This window comes from Folsomia candida, unplaced genomic scaffold (assembly GCF_002217175.1).
Source record: "Folsomia candida strain VU population unplaced genomic scaffold, ASM221717v1 Fcan01_Sc033, whole genome shotgun sequence".
Classification (NCBI taxonomy): domain Eukaryota; kingdom Metazoa; phylum Arthropoda; class Collembola; order Entomobryomorpha; family Isotomidae; genus Folsomia; species Folsomia candida.
In genome coordinates this window covers 72746-92115 of record NW_019091225.1, presented here as the reverse complement: position 1 = coordinate 92115, position 19370 = coordinate 72746, and the positions used below count along the sequence as shown (strand labels likewise).

Genomic DNA, 19370 nt, shown 5'->3' with positions numbered 1-19370 from the left:
TAGAGTATGAACTCTAGCGGCCGGGCATAGTTTCTTGCGTCTTGCATTTCTTGAAGCTAAAAATACCTGCAAAACACACTTTCTTGCCTTTATTTCTTGCAATTCGTTACTTGCACCCGAAACACTGGCCAGATTAGTTCTATGTCTGGCCAAAATTCCTACATACATACGCCGAAACCTAAGATTGACCAATTCCTTTTCCTGTCCCGTTAAGTTTTTGATTTTCTCATTACACGAAATTACACCTGAAAGCCTCTCTATGAATGAGCTTCCTCTGAGAACGGAAAAGAAAGAAGCCAAGTTATTAACCGAGGTTCGCTCCACGTTGCATGTAAAGTGGATAATTTCTCGATTTCTGATTGTTAAATGTGGAACCAATTTGTAATTTAGTTTTCAGCTCGTTTCACCTCATCTACCAAGAACATACTACCAACCAACGGAATAATCATTCAGAAAAGAAGGTAGCCCATCATCATCATCATCATTGCAATATGCAGGTCTACTAAATAAGTCTACCACCACCACCGAAATTTTTACCAATCATCAATCTCCTTTAGTTAATATTCCCAAAATTAAATGAAATTTGGTGGAGCCGTTCCTTCCCTATTTTTCCTCCTCCTTTTAATAATATTCGTCTGAGAGGTGCAAGAACAAGTGCTCTCCGGAAAGACGATCGCTTTTTCCTACTTAATAGACTTCTCCGTGCTCTTCAGGTTTTTAACTTTGAATGGAATGGAGCGTATTCGTATTAGCATTATTATTAGGCAGGCAGACAAGAAGACACGACATAATGGAGATGGAGAGGTCGGAGAGAGCTACGTATCGCGTAAGAGTAAAAGATTGTTATCGACTGATCACAAGTGAAATTACAAGTCATAAAATGTTCGGGAAACAGTTGGCTTTGGCTCCCTTGATAACATTCGGCCTAACTTAATTGAGGCATGTCTACACTAAATTGCATATCTCTCCTCAAACTTACTTCGAGAAGATGCCAATTTTCGGAAAACTTTATCTCTCCCTCCTTCGTGATACATATGGAGTACCATTATGAAGACGGGATTTGTTTATGGGGTATAAAAAAGAGGGAGAAGAAAGAAGAAAGTCGTCACAAATTTTATGCGGGGATGATGATTGAAACTAGAAATATTGGGTTGAGATCATATAAATATCTGGGGATGAGAATGCACCGGAGTTGATTAACGAAGGACTCGATGAAATATCATCAAAATTAACCCATTTTTAATAACTTCTCTGCTCTGTGAATTTGTTTTAAAATTCTGGCCACAAATTTGTAATCAGTAAGTTGAGTAATAGAATAGCAGTGAATTTTTTACGCCAGTTTCGATGAGTTCCAATTTTTCTGAAAGCTTCTTAAACTTGAGATCTCTTCTTTCAAAAACTGTATTGAGTGCATATTTTTTTTTAAATTGGCAACGACCTGTTCTACAAATTTCATGTGCAGAATTTTAATATAAATTCCCAGACCTGAGAAATGATTAAAAATGTGCCCATTTTCGGTAACGAGTCATCAAGTTCTACGTTAAACAACGCCAAGAAATTACTCCCCATATTTGTATTGTCTTTCAATTCGCTCCAATTTTCGTTTTGACGTGATGACTCGACACAATCGTCCTCCTCCTTAGTAGCGACCACGACCCTACCTGACTAGCCTGACACGCATTATTATTACTACAAGACGAAGAAATAGATTATTCCACGGCACAAAGGATCCCCCTCCTCCAGGGTACTTGACTTGGCCTCTCTGATCGTTGAAAAGTTGAGTGAAAATGTGGGTAATAAGGCTAATAATAATGATACCCACTGTCATAAAAGAGCCCCAAATTATTTACTACAGATGTTTTGATTTCCACGATTCTAATCCCATCTCACTCACTTTACAACTTCTCCTCTCGTAATTTGGGAGGAGAGACTTGAAAGGAAGTGACCTTCTCCATGTTTTCATACTCGTTACCATTATAATCATCATTTATTTTCGTTATCTGGGCTTGACCATGTTTTAAATAAACCAAACAGATGGACAATTCAGTCCGAGTGTGTGATGGCCCAATTTCCTCCTTTCTGTTGGACTTTGGGGTGGTCAAAAGGTACGAAAAAGTGGGTCCGTGCTCCTTTGATACTCGACCCTTAACTAGGCGGAGTTCTGGGAGGATGGTTAATTCAAGTTTAATTGGGCCATTCCCATTTTTTGTCGGTTATTCATCCATCCATCCATCCATCATCATCCATCCTTCCTTCGTGTCCATGCACATATGTAGGGCAACGTAAGGGAAGGGAACGGATGTAAAATATTTATTGTCATACTCAAAATAATGATGAAATTTTAAAATCCTTCACTTTTGGAGGACAGGACAGGAGCTCTCCATTTTGTTTTATATCAAGGAATGCTATCATCAAGCCACACAGATAATTTTGTTGGCTGGCACTTCATTTCCACGACACGACACGGCGGATCCATTATCGTTACAAATTTACAACCAAACAAGAGAACATTATTGTTTCACTGACTTTACTTTTCTCTCCAAATTGGAGCAGAAACCATTAATTATGTTGGTTGGGAGTCCAGTCCATGAGAGCTTCCCTGCCATACATACATTGCTGCACTCCTTTCAGAACTGGATGGCCTGAAAAAGGCGAACCCTTCACAACCATCTCTAAACAACTTGAAACATCAAAGCAACTCGGAATCGATCGCCATTTCAACAATAACAAAATAACGAAATATGTAACAACAAGAACGGAAAATGAAGATACGTTTCATTCCAAACGAACCGAGCACGAGGTGGAATGGAATTAGAGAATAAGCCGTTCACTTCTGGACACTTGCTCTCCGCCGACCGCAGAATGGATGAAAACGCATAATTTATTACGTGAACTTGGCCTTGGTCTTGTTGTTTCCGATCGAATTCATTCAAAATCCTCGTAAACTAAACAAGAACATAAAATTAAATCATCATGACCCACACAGCGTAGGTTTTGTTTTGTCTCAAAATTCCCGAAAATTTTCTGTACAGATATTTATTCCCTTAATAAAGCGTGTCTACTTCCTGTTGTTGGTAACGTAACTCGTTCATCGAAACGATGTTGCCGAGTTGGCAATAGTTCTCTAATGACTCGTGCTTGTGAACAAAGCAAAGTTGGAGCTCCTCCGTTCCGTCTTCTTTCCGTCTCTGGAGAGAGTGTTGTCCTTGTTTTCGTCGTCGTCGTCGGAAGGAACTCTTCTTCCCAGACAAGTTAGCATGATCCTATCATTACCACGTACAAATGGGGACCATTGTGTTACTTGTGAAGGAAGAGTGCATGCAATCTTGATCCTCCATCTCAAAACATTACTCTACGACGACTACTTGCTATATATACGTGTGTGGAGGACGGAGGAGGGAATCCGTGCGGTATTGAGTATTGTTCTCCAAAATCCTTGCCCCACAATAAAGAATAAAACGTAACAAATATTTCACTCCATATCTTATCTGGATCATCGCTTGTAGACTTGTGTGTTTTCCGGAGGAGTAAAAATGGACACACATTTATATTAGGGACTAGTTCTCCCAGTTCATGGGATATGATCAGAGGACGGATATTTATTTACGAACAAAAACGCTAAAATATTTACGGAATAGGTTCGAGACGAAAAAATTTTTGCAAAATTTTTATTTTTGAATATATGTAATGCTCTGTATTTATTGTAGTCGAATTTCCCTGAGAAAAACAGATTTCGTCTCGTATTCTTGAAATATTTACAATATATATATATATGCATGTTTGAAAAGATATCTAAAATATTTACGTAACGGAAATATTTATAAATATATATCTATGTCGGAAAACCTAGACATATGTGTATAACAACATGTAAAAATATCTTGAAATTTTTGTCACATATGCGAATTAGGCAACATACCCCCAAAGTTTGACCGTCATCAAATGAAAAACTTGAAAATAAATGCATATCCGCCCTCTAAATATGACTGCTTTCTACCTTCACGTATTTATTTCACGCCATGCACATATTTGGTAATAGTTGGTGTGGTGTGAGTGTTTTACTCGCTCGTAAAAAATGCTCGACATATTTAACGTATTCTCCATAATAATTCTCGCTCATTACAAATTCCGAGAGGTATTCAAGAGTGCATAACTAACCGTAAAGTACACGAGTCGGGCCTTTGTTCTCCTTGCTCTTTATTTCTTGACACTGCTCCACGGCGCCGGTGATTTGATAGACACGGACGACGTCCACAGTCAACGACTTAGTTCACCACGACGGCAGTTGGTGCTTGTTTTTAATGGTAAAATACCTTCGTGATCCACTTCTTAAATTCTTACTCGCACTCGTCACGCATAATTCGGAGCGGTGGAAATGGTGGAAATTTTACCCTCAAAACGACTCCGCTCGATCTGAAACGAATTATTAAAACAATTTTTGAAACATTGAATGTACACATTCCATCAATTTTGTAAAATGGTTTGATCAGTGGCCGCGGAAGCCGTGGGGACATCGAGGGACATTAGCATTGTAGGATAGGGGAGGGAGGGGGTTATCTAAGATGGTGGGGACATCAAATAACCGTGGGGACATCCACATTGTCCCCCAGTCCCCACGGCCACTGGTGATGATAGCACGAGACGATTATGATTAGTCCATTCTATACCCTGACTGTCGTGACATTATGCCAGTTGGACTCACTCCTCCCTTCCAACACACAAAACTTGTCGTGAAGTAATAATGTGACAATGACAACCTTTCCGAAAACAGAGAAAAGGAGGAGAAAGCAAATCCCCGTAGTGTCGCCGTGCTCATCAATAGAATTTAATCCGTCCCAAATTACGTCTGCTGAGCTGCCGAGCTCAACTGCTACATGCACACGGATGGATACACCGACCAAGGAAAAGCAGGAAAATTGGATCGATGTGTACGTACAGCGATCGTGCAAATGTGCGAAAGACCAACAAACTAAACAATCTTTGACCCTATTGTAGTTCATTCCACTGGCAGCAGAACACCCACAACCACGACGACTGCTACTGCACTAGGGACCTTGTTTATGGCCTATTACATTACAAATTCTGTGAATTGAACCGTAAACCTAAACCTTGTCCTAGTCTCCTTCTTGGCTCAAGAAACAACAACTAACTGCTCAATGGGTGGAGAAAACACTTTCTCCTCTTGTTCTTCCTCTTCTTTGACTTGCGACAAGGCTAACAGACTTTTCGAAACGTGTAACTCTCCACCACCCCCGAGAAACATTTGACTTCCGACAAAATCGACAACAAAACTGAAACCGGATCACTTCTTGGTCGAACCATTGTCTTGTTACTTTCCTTTCTTGGTAGTAGTTCGAGGCGGCCGACTTCTGATTTGGAGGAAACATTGGCCCGATGAGAAGATCAAGTGGAGAGAGAAAAGAGAAAGTGTGTCTGGCTCGTGAAATCAGAGAAAGTCGCCGCCGTGACAAAGATTGAGAGAGACGAGGAGGACATGCAATGGGCAGTTTTATGTGTGCCGTACAAACAATCAAGTTTGGATCGGGTGGCATGTTACGTTACTGCGTTCTTACTTTTTTTATGGAGTACATACCTACTGACCAAGATTGTTTTCGCAGTAAATTCCCTGCTGCCAAATTATTGAAAGATTGAAATAAAATGCGAAAATAATTTTTCGAGACGAAATTTTGTTTCTCAAAGAAATTCGACTACAAAAAGCCAACGCATTACCATAAAAGTATTCAATAAAAATTTTGCGAAATTTTGCGAAAATTTCAGCGATTTTTCATAAGTACATATCTGGTTCTTACTTTCTTATGGGGCATCTGTATACCTACCAACTGACCAAGATTATTCCCCAACTAACTTATATACTGCCCTCCCAAATTATTGAAAGATTGAAATAAAATGCGCACCATACTTTTTCATACGATATAAATTTCGCATAGTCTCGTAATTTATCAACCGGGAGAGGAGGAGGAGGAGCTTCTATGTAGCTGTACTACAGATAAGTAAGTATTTCGCAAAATTGCCCGACTCCTCATTCATTGTTCACGATCAGATCAAGACGGTACAGCAACAGTAGTGAAACCCAGCCCATAGGCTGAGATTTATGGGTGCAAGCACTCTACATAATAATGCCGTCGTTCGTTTCTTCTCCTCCTTCGTACAGATCTTCTTCTGGCTCCCGGTTTGGCTGGCTTTTTGCGAATTAGGATTTGCGAGAGGGAGAAAGCGATACCGATCTCTGCATAGTTTACTTTACATCGTCTAAAACAAAACCATCCTCAGAAGAACTTGCCATACTTTTACTTTTGGCTAAGTCACAGATATTTATTTTTGGGTCAGGTTTGTGGGTTAGGCCATATTTCTTCATTTTTCCTCTGCTTCCTCCTCCCCATCATCATCTCCCATTCATTCATTCATTCGTTCGTTCATTCATTAATTTCTTGAGCCTGTATTCAATTTAATTAAACAATCGGGGTAATTGGACCTTATGCAAATGAAATGAATAGCATTTCCTTCCTATTTACACAGCCTGCTTGCTTATCTCCTGCTCCACTTTCGTTTTATTATCTGCTCAATTATTCCAGATCTCTGGCGAACTTTTGATCCTCAGGAGAAAAATAAACCAATTTATACAGCAATCATCTGCTGGGTTTTGTTTACTCGGGTAATTTGCTGCCTTCTTGTTATGAGTCCGAGGTCGACTCCTACGCCGTAATGTGGATTATGTATGCACCGTTAAAGAAGAAGAAAAAAAAACATGCTCCACCACCACCACCAAATCCTAGCCAGGCGATATTCTCAGCTTTCTCCCTCCGGTTAGGTTGGCTGGCATTGGACCCGAAATTTTCACTCTGCGCCTCAATTTACCTTCATTTTCACAATACGGACTGATTAGTCATTATGCAGGGAAAAGTGTATTTTACTTATTGAATTCTTAAGAAGTTACGAAAGGCTCGAAATTCAATGGACTTTTGCAAGAATCACGCCCCAGTCAATTTCTCTTCTTCTTCTTCTTCGTTCGTCTCCTGTCTTAAGACAGGATAAACTAATTAACCCCGACTCACCATTTAGTATATACGTAAGAAGGACAAGCCGGCTATAAGTGTTAGATAAGCAAGTCTTGCTGATATCTTGGACACAGTGGCCGCGGAAGCGGTGGGGACATTAACATTGTAGGATAGGGGGAGGGAGGGGTTTATATAACATGGGGAGCTGATGCGGACATCGAATAACCCTGCGGACATTGTCCCTCTGTCCGCACCCACGCTTCCGCGGCCACTGTTTGTACATGACCTCATTAAGTAGTCGTTTACTTTCCTGGACTCCGCTTGGTTTGGTTTGGTTTGGTCGGAGGTGGGGCAAAGTTAAGTAAGTCTGAGATTTCCGAGTGAAATGTTAAACGCTATGTCAACACGGAATATAAAATATGGGCCTCCACTAGCCCGGAAATTTCTGGGGGAGGAATTTTTGCACGAGTAATTCCACTACACATAGATTTACTTACGGAATTATTATGACAGAGCTTAAGGAAAATTTCAAACCGCGGAAATTTCACTGGGCCAAGTTTACATAGCGGATTTACTCCACGACGATGTTTATGCGTTTGTGGTTTGGTTGGTGAAAGGCGGGGAGAAAGTGGAGGAGAAAAATCAATAAATGTAAATCTAAAATCCTTTCGGGCCTTTGCTTTCACTTTTGGGAGCGGATCTTGATAAAGTGGTGCAATAATGGCTTATACGCTTGTACACAGTGTGTAGCTGGACTGGACTGGATGGACTTTCGACTTTCGAGTGTGGGGCTAAGTAGGTAATTTATCTTCGGGCTTATCAACTTTCCCCCCGTTAGTTAGTTAGCATATAGTTTTATGGTGTGCTAAATTCTACAATTCATACGGAGCAGTAGACCGTGCAATGAAGAGGAGAGAGTCGGCAAATATTTATGGGATTGAATAATCTATACGTCTTATGTACAATCCAGTGCGGAGAGAGGTACATACTCGCCCACTGACAATGAGGTCTCTCAGTGTGTGCCCTCTGATTTTAGCTAAATTACTGTCAGTCGATGCAATTTCAATTTATATGAAATTTGCAAAAGACACGATCTGCCAATGGTCACGTTCGGCAGAGATATTTGCATCCAAAGAGGAGAAAATGCACAGTAAATTTGAAAAGTGCAAAATTTATCAACTTTAATTCGCGTTTTCTCCTCTTCGGATGCAAATATTTCCGCCAAACGTTCCCATTACGAGATCGTGCCTTTTGCAAATTTCATACTAATTAAATTTGTGATCGATTGACACTAATTTAGCCAAAATCTAGAGCATACGCTGCGAGACCTCCATTGTGAGTTCGACTGGTTTCTCTCTCTCTGGACAACAAAACATTAAGGAGTGTAGTCGCCCTCGTCCATAAAGCAGTAAACCTTTCTCTCACTGAAGACAGTAAATAAGTCTGTCTGCAGATTATTGCACAGATTAGCAAATCTACGACTTGCCAAAACTGCGTTTGCTGACCCATTGAAAATTTAAAAGAGGTCGATTCCCTCTCCCGAGTCAAGCTGGATTATGATTATTACTGCATGGTAATAACATAACAAGTCTGTCTCCTCGCTCCATAATGCATTTCATTCACGATACGATAACGGTCATGCTCATGCCAAAAGTACTTAGTGGGACGGAACACCGGGACAAAAACCAGACCAACCTTGTCGTCCTTTGCAACTCCACGCGAAATATAAACAAGTAGGAAAATGGCCCATTAGGAAAGAAAAATTGGTCAAGTTGACTCTTTAAGGAGGCATATTTCTATTTATTATTTATCCCACAGTCCAAAAGATGCAGTTGCTCGTTAAACTAATGCCTTTTACGGAATGGAGAAAGCAGCAACAACACAAAAAACGTCCACAATTGAGAGGAAAGTCCGGCTCGCAATAATATTGGATCCATAAACTGTCAGATTTCACTTTTATGATTGTGAAAGTGGAAAAAACTCAAAATCTCCACCGAGTGGAGACTATTGAATCTTTTTTTTATTCTACAAGGAACCAATCCACCTCCATTTTATCGCTACAGATCAGAAACAAGCAACAGCTTCCTCCTCCACTTCCATCCATTTATGTACGGTTACGACGAGTAAAGGCTTCCCGGCCACGATACATAAATCTCAAACTTCTTTCCCCCTCCGTCCGACTACTTTGCACTCACTTTGTACTTTCTCCTCTTGCTGGGTGCAGTGCATGTGTGTGTGTTTGTGTTGGTTACAGGGGTGGGCAAAATATTTTGGCAAAATAAAGGATTTTGGGCTCTGTTCTTCCCAGGGTTTGGATTTCCGGGGCTGTTACACCAAAAAAAGGCGAGAATCTACGCAGAGAAGACAGCAGTCGAACGAAAATACAGGTTTTGTGAAAAAGTTAACCTTTTATCGGGGTAAAAATATAGTGTTTTCACGCTTTTTTTATACAGTATTTTGACAGCGATTAACAGTCAATTTCTTTACAAAACCTGTATTTTCGTTCGACTGCAGTCTTCTCTGCGTAGATTCCCGTCTTTTTGTGGCTGTAATAGTCCCGAAAATCCAAAGAACGTTGCTCAAAATACTGTATTTCGACACAGTATTTTGCCCACCTCTGGCTTGTATGTCATGCTCCATACTTGGAAATATTGGCCATTTCGCCAAAGAAAGGTTCACTCTTGGAGAATGACACGGCCCGAGCATGCAACGGGATCCCAAGAGCTTTCAAGTTTCAAGAACTCAAGTCCGCCGGACATGGAGAAAATCCAGTCCAGTCGGTCCACCCTCCTCCGTCCAGTCCACAACATGCCAGCGTAGCCGTGGTGGCGGTGGGAGAAGGAAAAATCAAAGTTGTTTGTCATAAACATGACCAAGGAGGAAAAAGCAGCGCCTGTTTGTGACTGCTTCTTCTCCTCTCCCTTTACTTACTTTCACTCGATTTATTTATGTGGCCAGACACTGGAACGTACGTACTCTTACTTCAAAGAATCAATGTTTGTTGTTTCGCAGGAGACGAGACCGACGTTTGTTGCTGGAAATAGTTACTTTTTCCTACGGGTGTGGGGGTGTGGCTGGCTTGGTGTACAAATGTACATATACAACACTGGAGATCTCCTAGCGTATGCTCTCCGATTTTGAGGAAACTAGTGCCAATCGATCACAAATTTGACTAATATGAAATTTGCAAAAGACATGACCTCCCAATGTTTTGGTTTGGCAGAGATATTTGCATCCAAAGAGGAAAAAACGCGCCAAATTTCAAACTTTCAAAATTTTCTGTATGTTTCCTCTTCTTCGGATGCAAATATCTCTACCAAACGTACCCATTTGGAGATCGTGTCTTTTGCAAATTGCATACTAATTAAATTTGACACCGATTGACACTAGTTTGCTCAAAATCTGAGAGTATCCACTGGGAGACCTCCATTGTATCTACGCAGACGGGTCATAGTTCATTTCCTCCCAGTGTAACAGATATACGTACACTTTTCTATATTTCCTCCCTCCACGTCACCCAACATTCTCTTTCCAGAACTGGGACATGATTTCAGACAGACTTGGAAAGAATGTGATGTGTTTTGTACTTTTTTTCTTCTACAGAGTGAAGAAGAATTCATGCAAAAAGTATAAAAAAAGTTGGACTATTTCCCCAGAAAAAAATGACCACGAAAGTTCACACAATTTCCTACCAGGAAATAGTAGCACCATAGCACTAAAAAGATGCTGGTCTGGCCTGGTATTCGGAGAAAACTCGTCAAAATTTTGGAATTATTTTATCAACTATCTTATAAAAAAGTTGGTTGGTCCACATACACCCCAACTTTTTCGCACAAATGAGATGCTCACGGTCTATAAATCATTTAGCACATTCTTCTCATCTCATCTCGTACTTTTCAAAGAAAGAAAAAAAAGAAGCAATTTCACTCTTGCAAAAATCTCAATCACATTTTATCTCGAAAGTTGCAAATTTAAATTGGAATTCGAGAAAGTCTGAGCTACTGTACTCGTATGTATATCGAACTTTGATTTGACCCCTTCACCACTGTCTCCAGTGGCCGCGAAAGTGTGGGTGGGGACAGGGGGGCAATGTCCCCACGGGTATTCGATGTCCCATCATCTGTCCATGTTACATAAACCCCTCCAATGTTAATGCCCCCACATGTCCCCACCGCTTCCGCGGCCACTGACTGTCTCCTCCTCGCGGAACAAAAGGGGCGAAGAACAACCATTCGCACCAGCTGTGGATAAAATTGAAATTGAGTTTGAAGTTTGCGACTTGGCAGAAGTAGTCGTAGTGGACAAAGAGAGTTTTAAATCCGAAATAAATGTCAACGTCAGCTCGTTTGTGTTCATGTTGACTTCGAGGAGAAGAAGAAGACGCTGCTGGTATGTAATGTAGCCGACTGGTGGGTTTCGTCCAATTGGTTGTCTATCTGGCTGGTCGGTCGGTCGGTTGTAAAATTTTATGTTCAGTATCTGACCAGCGGAGGATCAAAGTTGAAATGAGGGTCAATTGAACGACTGCTGGGAGGAGCAGATTGGATTTTCTCTCCTTTTTTGTCCTTCTTGATGAGAAGAATTTTTACATTTACGACAGGGTTGAGATTGACAAGGGAGAGAAAATCTGTGCAAGAAGTGTAACCACACAAGAAGGCGTCGTCTCTAAAAACTTTTCGCGAAATAGTTAAACTCAAAATGCTAAGAATTTAACCAGATTTTTGCATCTGTAGAGCAAAACTAAATCAGTAATGGGATCCGAGAGAAGACAGACACCTTTCTCCTGCTATATTGACAATCACCCATTCAACATAGGCCAATAGTGTGGCAGTGTTTCGGGTGAAAGTTAGTAACCACTTGCAAGAAATAACGGAAAGAAAGTAGTTTCTTGCAGATATTTTGACCTGTAAGAAATGCAAATTTCCGACGCTATAACTCATACATCGTGTGAATAGATAGCGCATATTTCTAACATTTTCTTGCAGTTTCTTGCACCTCGAATTTCTTGCATTTCTTCCTTCCCAGTGCAAGAAATGTGGCAAACCCGCAAGAAACGAAACCCTGGGCTCGAGTACACATCTATGGGCAAACTTCTCGTCGTCCTCGTCGTCTTGAGGTTTGTGGGATATCGAAGAAGATAAAATTCCACGTAATGTCCAAATGGCCAACCAAACCTGGAAATGGCTCCCTCCTACTTTCTCCAGACTTTCTTTCTCTCTCCTTTTCCACCAGATTACTTCTTGCCCTACTCAGTTTAGTAGACTCTCTGATTAGCAGAGGACTGACTGAGGTGAGTGCCTGCCTCGTGCAAGGGGCACGCAGTTGAGGGAAAATGTGACGTGACAGGTGATTTGATGGGGAGAACTTTAATCAATCCTTGACAAAACTCAACCACTTTCACTTCATTTGGCTTGAGAAAGTGTGCACCCTGCCAGCTCGGCTGTGTAGCACCGAATGTACGTCCGTACACGACACCAGTACGGATCATTTGGCGAGCTTTAAAATTAAATGGAATTGCTTTACGTTTCTTCCTTAACGGCACGATTCTCATCTCATGTGCCAGCAAAGAACGTTGCCAAATCAAGAAATCAATCATTCCTGAATAGAAGAGGACCTTAACTTTAAGGACGATCTTGTACAACCCAATTAATTAATAGTAATCCTTCCCCTTTCCGATAATTTCAATCCTCCGACAGACCGAAAAACAATGGAAATTTCAAATTTGGGCATTCCATTATTTCCTCATCCAAAATTTAGAGTTTTACAGTGCACATTTCCCTTCAAAAATTCATCCCACTATTCATCATCATTCATTTTCCTCTGTAAACATAACCAACCACCAGACGTACTTGTCATTAGACGACGCACATGCACAACTCATCATCATCCCAAAAACCAACAACTACACACAATTTAACAAGTAGCGAGGAGAACAAGAGGCCATTATTATGATGAGGACGACACTTAATTTACGCACCATACGCAGTTTTTCAACTCATTTTCATTTCACTGTCAGCGTCATTTTTAATTAGGACTGCGTTAATGAATAAATCCCCCACGCAACCCACAACCCACCCACTGCTACTAACCAACCCTAACCAAACCACCAAGCAGGCAAAACAAACAATGCGATGCAATGCCTCCCAGCCAGACGGCACTCTCGACTTTTGTTTCAATTTTCCATGCGTGTGGTGCATGTAAAATAAACAAGTAGACAATTTTTGGTGCATTTCATCTCATAATTACGGAAAAAAGATGCATAATTAGAGAAGCGTGTTTCTCATCAAAATAAAATTCATACAAATTTTTTAGACTTTTTTCCCAGAATTTTCACTAAAGCTCGAATGAAACGAAATCAAAATTCATGCCAATTTTTCATCCAATTTTCTTCCCACAATTTTCACTTAAGCTCGAATGAAATTAAATGAAATTGTGTTACGTGCCCCACATAATCCCAATCTCTCTTACTAATCTCGCATTAATCCACAATTATGCAAACACAAGCGGCACACACAATTAATTAATTTCACACAGAGCGAGAGTTACCCGATATTGGTGTTTGTTTGTGTTGGAAAGCTTTAATTTCAATTAGAATTCAGGCCGACTCAGTCACTCCACATCCACACAATCAAACACTAGAAACCCAACCACAAAACCAAGTGAAACTTAATAGAAGCAAACATTGCTTGGTCGAGTTTTGGTTTTCGACTCACTCCTGTTTTCATTTAACTTCAGGAAATAATGTCCGCGACAAGGAGGACAACACAACACGCGATCCTGCAGCAGAAAGCAATTTAAACTCTGGGCTTGGTCTTGTCATTTCACGTTTAAAATGAATTTTGAGTGAGGAAATAATAATAATAACGATTCAGCTACATAAAATTTCATCCGATTCAGCTACATAAAATTTCACCCTTTGTTTTAACCCTCGTCATTTGTAGTACATAAAATATGGGAAAAAATTGTGAAAATTTCTCATTTCCATTTCCACCACCCTCGAACCTCTCATCTGGTCATAGTATTATTATTTCCTCTCTCTCTCCTCGTCATAACTTCATTTTGACACCGAATCAGAAATCACATCACAATCGAGTGAGTGAGTGAGGGGAAACAGCTTTTGCTTTCCGTAGAATAATAATTCTCACCCGGCTCGAGTTCACATTTAGATTTGGAAAGGAGACCATTTGTTCTACTTGAAAACCCACCCAGTAGCAAAATTACTAGTACAATTTGAGGAGGATCAAGTATGAGATGAAATTTCTAATGACATTGTTGATTGCTCCAGTATATCGTGGATGGAAATGAAGTTTTCTCCTCTCTCCCTTCCTTCACCAAAATGGGGAAAGGGTGAGGCTAATTATTTCATAATCTTTGGGCAAACAATCAACTCTCGCGTATTTAGTTTTGTGGAAAATTATCTGTCAATATTGAGCAGGATGATGATGGGATGGGAAAAAGGGTTGCTTGCCACCAGATGCAACAAATTCGGCGTTTCATTCCCCATGCAAATGTCCGTCCGTCACATTCGGAAGGGTGGACGTGGACGTGGTATTTGGTATTTGCTTATTAAGGCGTCTTTATTAAACGCCACGTCAATGAGAGAGAGGTGGATCGAATCGGATGTATACTTCTCAATTTCGGGCGACCGCCTCTTTAACAAAAATTTGTAAAGGTTTTAATAACATTTTTTGTTCACAGATTTCGAAAACTTGCATTAGTTACAACATCGCCATATTTTAAAAATATGGATGTACATGACATCATCAAATTGCAGCTCCCTGTAAAACTAGCTACATTTACAACCACACAACTCCCGTACTCATCCAATCACCCCTTTTCCGTCTAAATCCACTTTTTAGCAGTTAGTTGTGCTTCTCTCTCTCTCCGTGTAACCTGCTTCTTTTCCTTCCTTCCTCTCTCTCTTTACTAATTTACCGTAGTCTCAAAGTCCCTTAAGTGCTATGCCACATTTCCTGGCGTGGCGTGGCTACACAAGCTTTACAATCTACTACTTTACTACTGCTGCTGCTTCCCATGTACCTACTTACTTGCTAACTTTACTTTACTTACTTTATACTACAGAGGATGAGATTGATTTCGTTAACTAATGAATTCCAATGAACGTCTTGGAAATATATGCTCCATTTCAATTACGACGTCTTCATTTCAATCGTGAGATTTGTTGTCGTTCTTACTCACTCACATTTTGTAAACAGTGAATTATTCCAGGAAAATTGAAGCGCTATTCTTGTCTTTAATAAGTGGGAACGATACATAAATATCACTGTGGCCAAAGTGAGTACATTTATACAGATATTCACCCTCGCTTATCAGTCAGCATAACCGCAGTGAGTCCTCATCTCGAGTGAAGTGGGAGCATCTTGTTGCAGTAGGTTTTTTTTTGATGATACTTAAAAAGGAGGAAGTAAACACGGCGTATAAGGAAACCCCCAAGGAAGCAGCATTGAAAATTCCATGGACCTCTGCACCACGAGACCCTGCCTGCCGAAGAAGAAGTAGAATGTAAGTAAAAGTTAAAGTTTACCCAGTCTGACAGGCCGGAGCGAGGTTCGTCTTGTTCTTCTATTTGAGCAGTAAAGACTCTCATCTCACTCACTCATTCCCTATTTACAAAGTTGTAAGCCTCAGTTCATCTCGTTGAACTCTAATTGAAATTGAAACTTTAAACTTTGTTCTCTCATCCATTTTGTTTCAGTCGGAGCGATAATGCTTTGGGCACTTTGGAACAGATATCTACTACTTCCTTTGCAAAAACGACAAAATGGGGGTGATCTCTGGAGGGGATTCATTCAGATGTGGAAGGGAGGCAGAGAGAGAGAATTATTTTTTGGCAGTGGGAGACAACAGATAGTAAATAAATCAGTGTTTTTGTATTTTTATAGAAATTCTGTTTACAAATTTTTTTACAGAAATTCTGATTTTTTTTTTAATTTTTGGTTGAATTGTTTAGTAAAATTGTTGGCTGAATCTGTCCAACATAAAAACAACCGGCCGGGCCACAAGAATCTATAATTCTTTTTACAAATATTAACTCCGCAAAATTGCAATATTTGGCGTTGACATTACCCAAACTGAAATTTGTCTTCACATTTTATTTGATAAAACAACTAATTCCGTCTGAATATCTAGACCACTAATTTGATTACTTCTTATTTGTGTCTCAACCCTTCATTTCGCCTCCTCTATGATACCTACCTCTGCACATTAGCACTAATAAAACCAAACGAAACCCTTTCCCTTTACAAGAAAACTGGCCAAGTAAGCAAAGCCAGAAATCCTAATCAAGAACAAAAGCGAAGAAGAAGACTGTCCGTCCGTCATCGATCCACTCAATCATCATCTATAAAACCTCACAATTACCGTCCACAATGGACACGTCAGCTTTATCCAGGCAGCCATCCGTGTACATATTATTTATTTCCAGCTTCCTCAGACCGACGGGATGAAGACGTTTATAAATTACTCCCCAGCAAAGAAGACACCAAGCCATCAGAAAAAATACGAGTAGAATGTCCGCATGTACATACGACGACCCCGTTAAAACAAGCATATTAAGATCCACCAAAGCGATAAAGTCACCAAAGGGCTCACGAATCAGTTTTATTTATAACGGTGGTGGTGGTTTCTAGTTGAGCATGATATTTCATCTTGAACAAAGGCGACTTTTTCCGGTTGTTGTCTCACTATTAAAAAGGTACATACATACAAAAAACATTGCTGTCACTAACTGCGTCGGTTTATGTGGAAGACATTTCATCCTTGGTGGTGGGTAGTCGTCGTCGAAGACTGTCACAAGTCATTAAGTAACCTTAGGACTGCTGGAAAAAGAAGATGGTCCGTCGAAAAATGAATGTCAGCTAATCGGCCAAGAAGAATATTCGGTCTCTTCTTCTTCTTGTAGAACATAAATACACGTGAAGGTCCTTCCTACTTGCAATCCACTCGAGTGATGAATAGCCATTCTCCGTTCCTTTCTTAACAGACGACGAGAAAAAGTACAGACTCATCGAAATTATTGTGTGTGTCAGGCTGACAGGCTGACAACTCTTTACAGGTTGTAAATGATTGAACTCATTGCCCATTGGGAACGGACGGACGGACGGAAGGGCTGAGGAGAAATGATGAACGAACCAAGAAAGAAAGAAAGGGAAATAAAATGTCTTTTATCAATTTAATCGAGTCTATAGCTCCTTAGTTAGTGCCGGCTTCGTAAGGTATCCCAATTGGTTGTCGTACTCATTCAGTGGACAGAGGGACAATGTCCCCACGGTTATTCGATGTCCCCATCATCTGCCGATATTATATAAACCCACAATTTTCATGTCCCCACAACTTCCGCAGCCACTGCTCATACTCATCATCATCATCCATGTTGTACTGCTGTGTGGCTTCTCCCGTCTCTTTTTCATCCATCCACCCATTATCCAATTAGCCACATTGATAAGAAAGCGAGACAATTCTGGGGAAGATTGTGGAAAAAAAATCAGGACAAAAATCTCACCAGGATGATATCACTGCTATCTCATGATGAGGGTCACGTCATCCCATATCTCATATTATAACGACCTCACTACACACTGACTGACTGGATCCAATTTGTTCTAATTTTCCAAGAAGGACTAACTACTCCGTGTATCCGGTCCAACTATATTTTTAGTCAGTAAGCATCCTCCTCCTCCTCTGATCTCTCATTCTCATTCTCCTCCTGACATGTTGAGCATGAGACGTTTTGTCGGTGTGAATTATGCTGCCTTAAAGAATTAAATAAGTGAGTTGCTCACAGGACGACCATGGACACGGACAAAGGGTTAACTTAACCCTGGACTGGAGGAAGATTAATGTTGGTTTGGAACTGGGTGGAAATGAACTACTTCCTTCAACTGGATTCCCACGAGGGGTATGTATTTATGCTTCCCTGCCTTCATTCATCATCTCACACGTTGCAGTGCATTGTGCAACGTGACACTTTAAGGTTGTACATAAATGTGCATAAAGTAAATAATTTAATAATTTATCAATATGGATGTCAAACTGATTGTTGTAAATAATTGATTTAAAATCAATTAAAAGTCTGTCTGTACCCTAGTATTTAAGGTGTCATCATCGGGTATCAGTAAGCTAGACCATCACGTGGACGTGGAGATTTATTTAGCCACCAATAATCCCCACCTCGAGAGAAAAGGATAGTCTCACAAGTACCCCAGAAAATAAATGCCCCTCTTTCCTTACACAATTCCTTCACCTGATACGTATCCACGCACTTGTAGTGTCGTCGCCTTACATAAAAACGACACACTTTACTCTACTTTCTCTTTCTCTCTCTCAACCCTTTTCTTCTTCCTCGTGTCAACATCAACAAAGAATTTCGGCAGACAAAATTGTTTAGGTCTGACTTCGTGGGGACTTAAAGTGGGAAAAGTAGTATTAGAAAGAAGTGATGAAAAGCAGGCCATCTCTCGAATGGTATCACTATACCAAAGTAAATCCTTCCTTCCTTCCTCCTCCTCCACTTGGCCCAACCAGCTAAACCTAAACCGTAGGTAGTACTCTTCGTGGTGGTGGTGGTGGTGGAACAATGGGAAAGAAACTAAAGCCACCAGCAAACCGCAGAAACTTTCACCCACAGTGTGTCTTCTGTGGCGAAAGAAAATCGCGGATTGGATCTGCATCACTCACTCACTCACTCACTCACTCACTCGCTCACTCACTCGCTCACTAAGCTCCTCTCTTCTTCTTGACGTGACTTAACTTGGGTTGGCTTTCTCGGCTAATTTCTACTTTAAACTTTCACCACTTTCTCCTATATTTCCTTTCATCAATACCACCACCAAATCCACGTAGCGTTGCCCTACATATACGTAAACACGCGATGGAATTAGATCCAGGAGGAGGAAGATGCACACGAGGCTGGTTTTCCTGCAACTTGGGTAAAAAGTTGTGATCCGTCTTCACCTTGGAGTCTTATTAAGCAAGCATTCTGCTCTGCGACTTCTTCCCAAATTTCGCCTCCTTTTAAGACCCAGAACACTTCGAGTATGCCAATGAGAACAAAGTAAGTACATTGAAACATTGAATACCTTCCTGAATATCAAGGTCTCTCTCGTCGTCTCCGATTTACGACTCTCATCTGTGTTCCACCTCCTCCTCTTCCTCTTTAAGGAGTGAGGAGTATTTATCCGCCGACAAGTTTCCTGGAGAAGAAGACGACTGCCTCAGTGGCGGAAGGGTTGACAAGAATTAATTTAATTTAGGGATCATTAATTTCATTAAGTTTCAGCACTCTTCTTCTTCTTCTGCCAGGCTCTAAAATTCGTCCGTGTACATGTGCCCATA

At 40.7% G+C, this 19370-nt stretch overlaps 1 protein-coding gene across 1 annotated transcript in view; it reads right to left on the bottom strand.

Annotated features, from left to right (window-relative positions):
• Positions 1-19370, bottom strand: part of LOC110860504 — a 114355-nt gene that overhangs the window by 79539 nt on the left and 15446 nt on the right. Inside the window, exon 2 of the mRNA XM_022109559.2 lies at positions 4159-4413. The gene's annotated coding sequence lies outside the window, so the exon portion shown is untranslated. The remainder of the gene's footprint in view (positions 1-4158; positions 4414-19370) is intronic.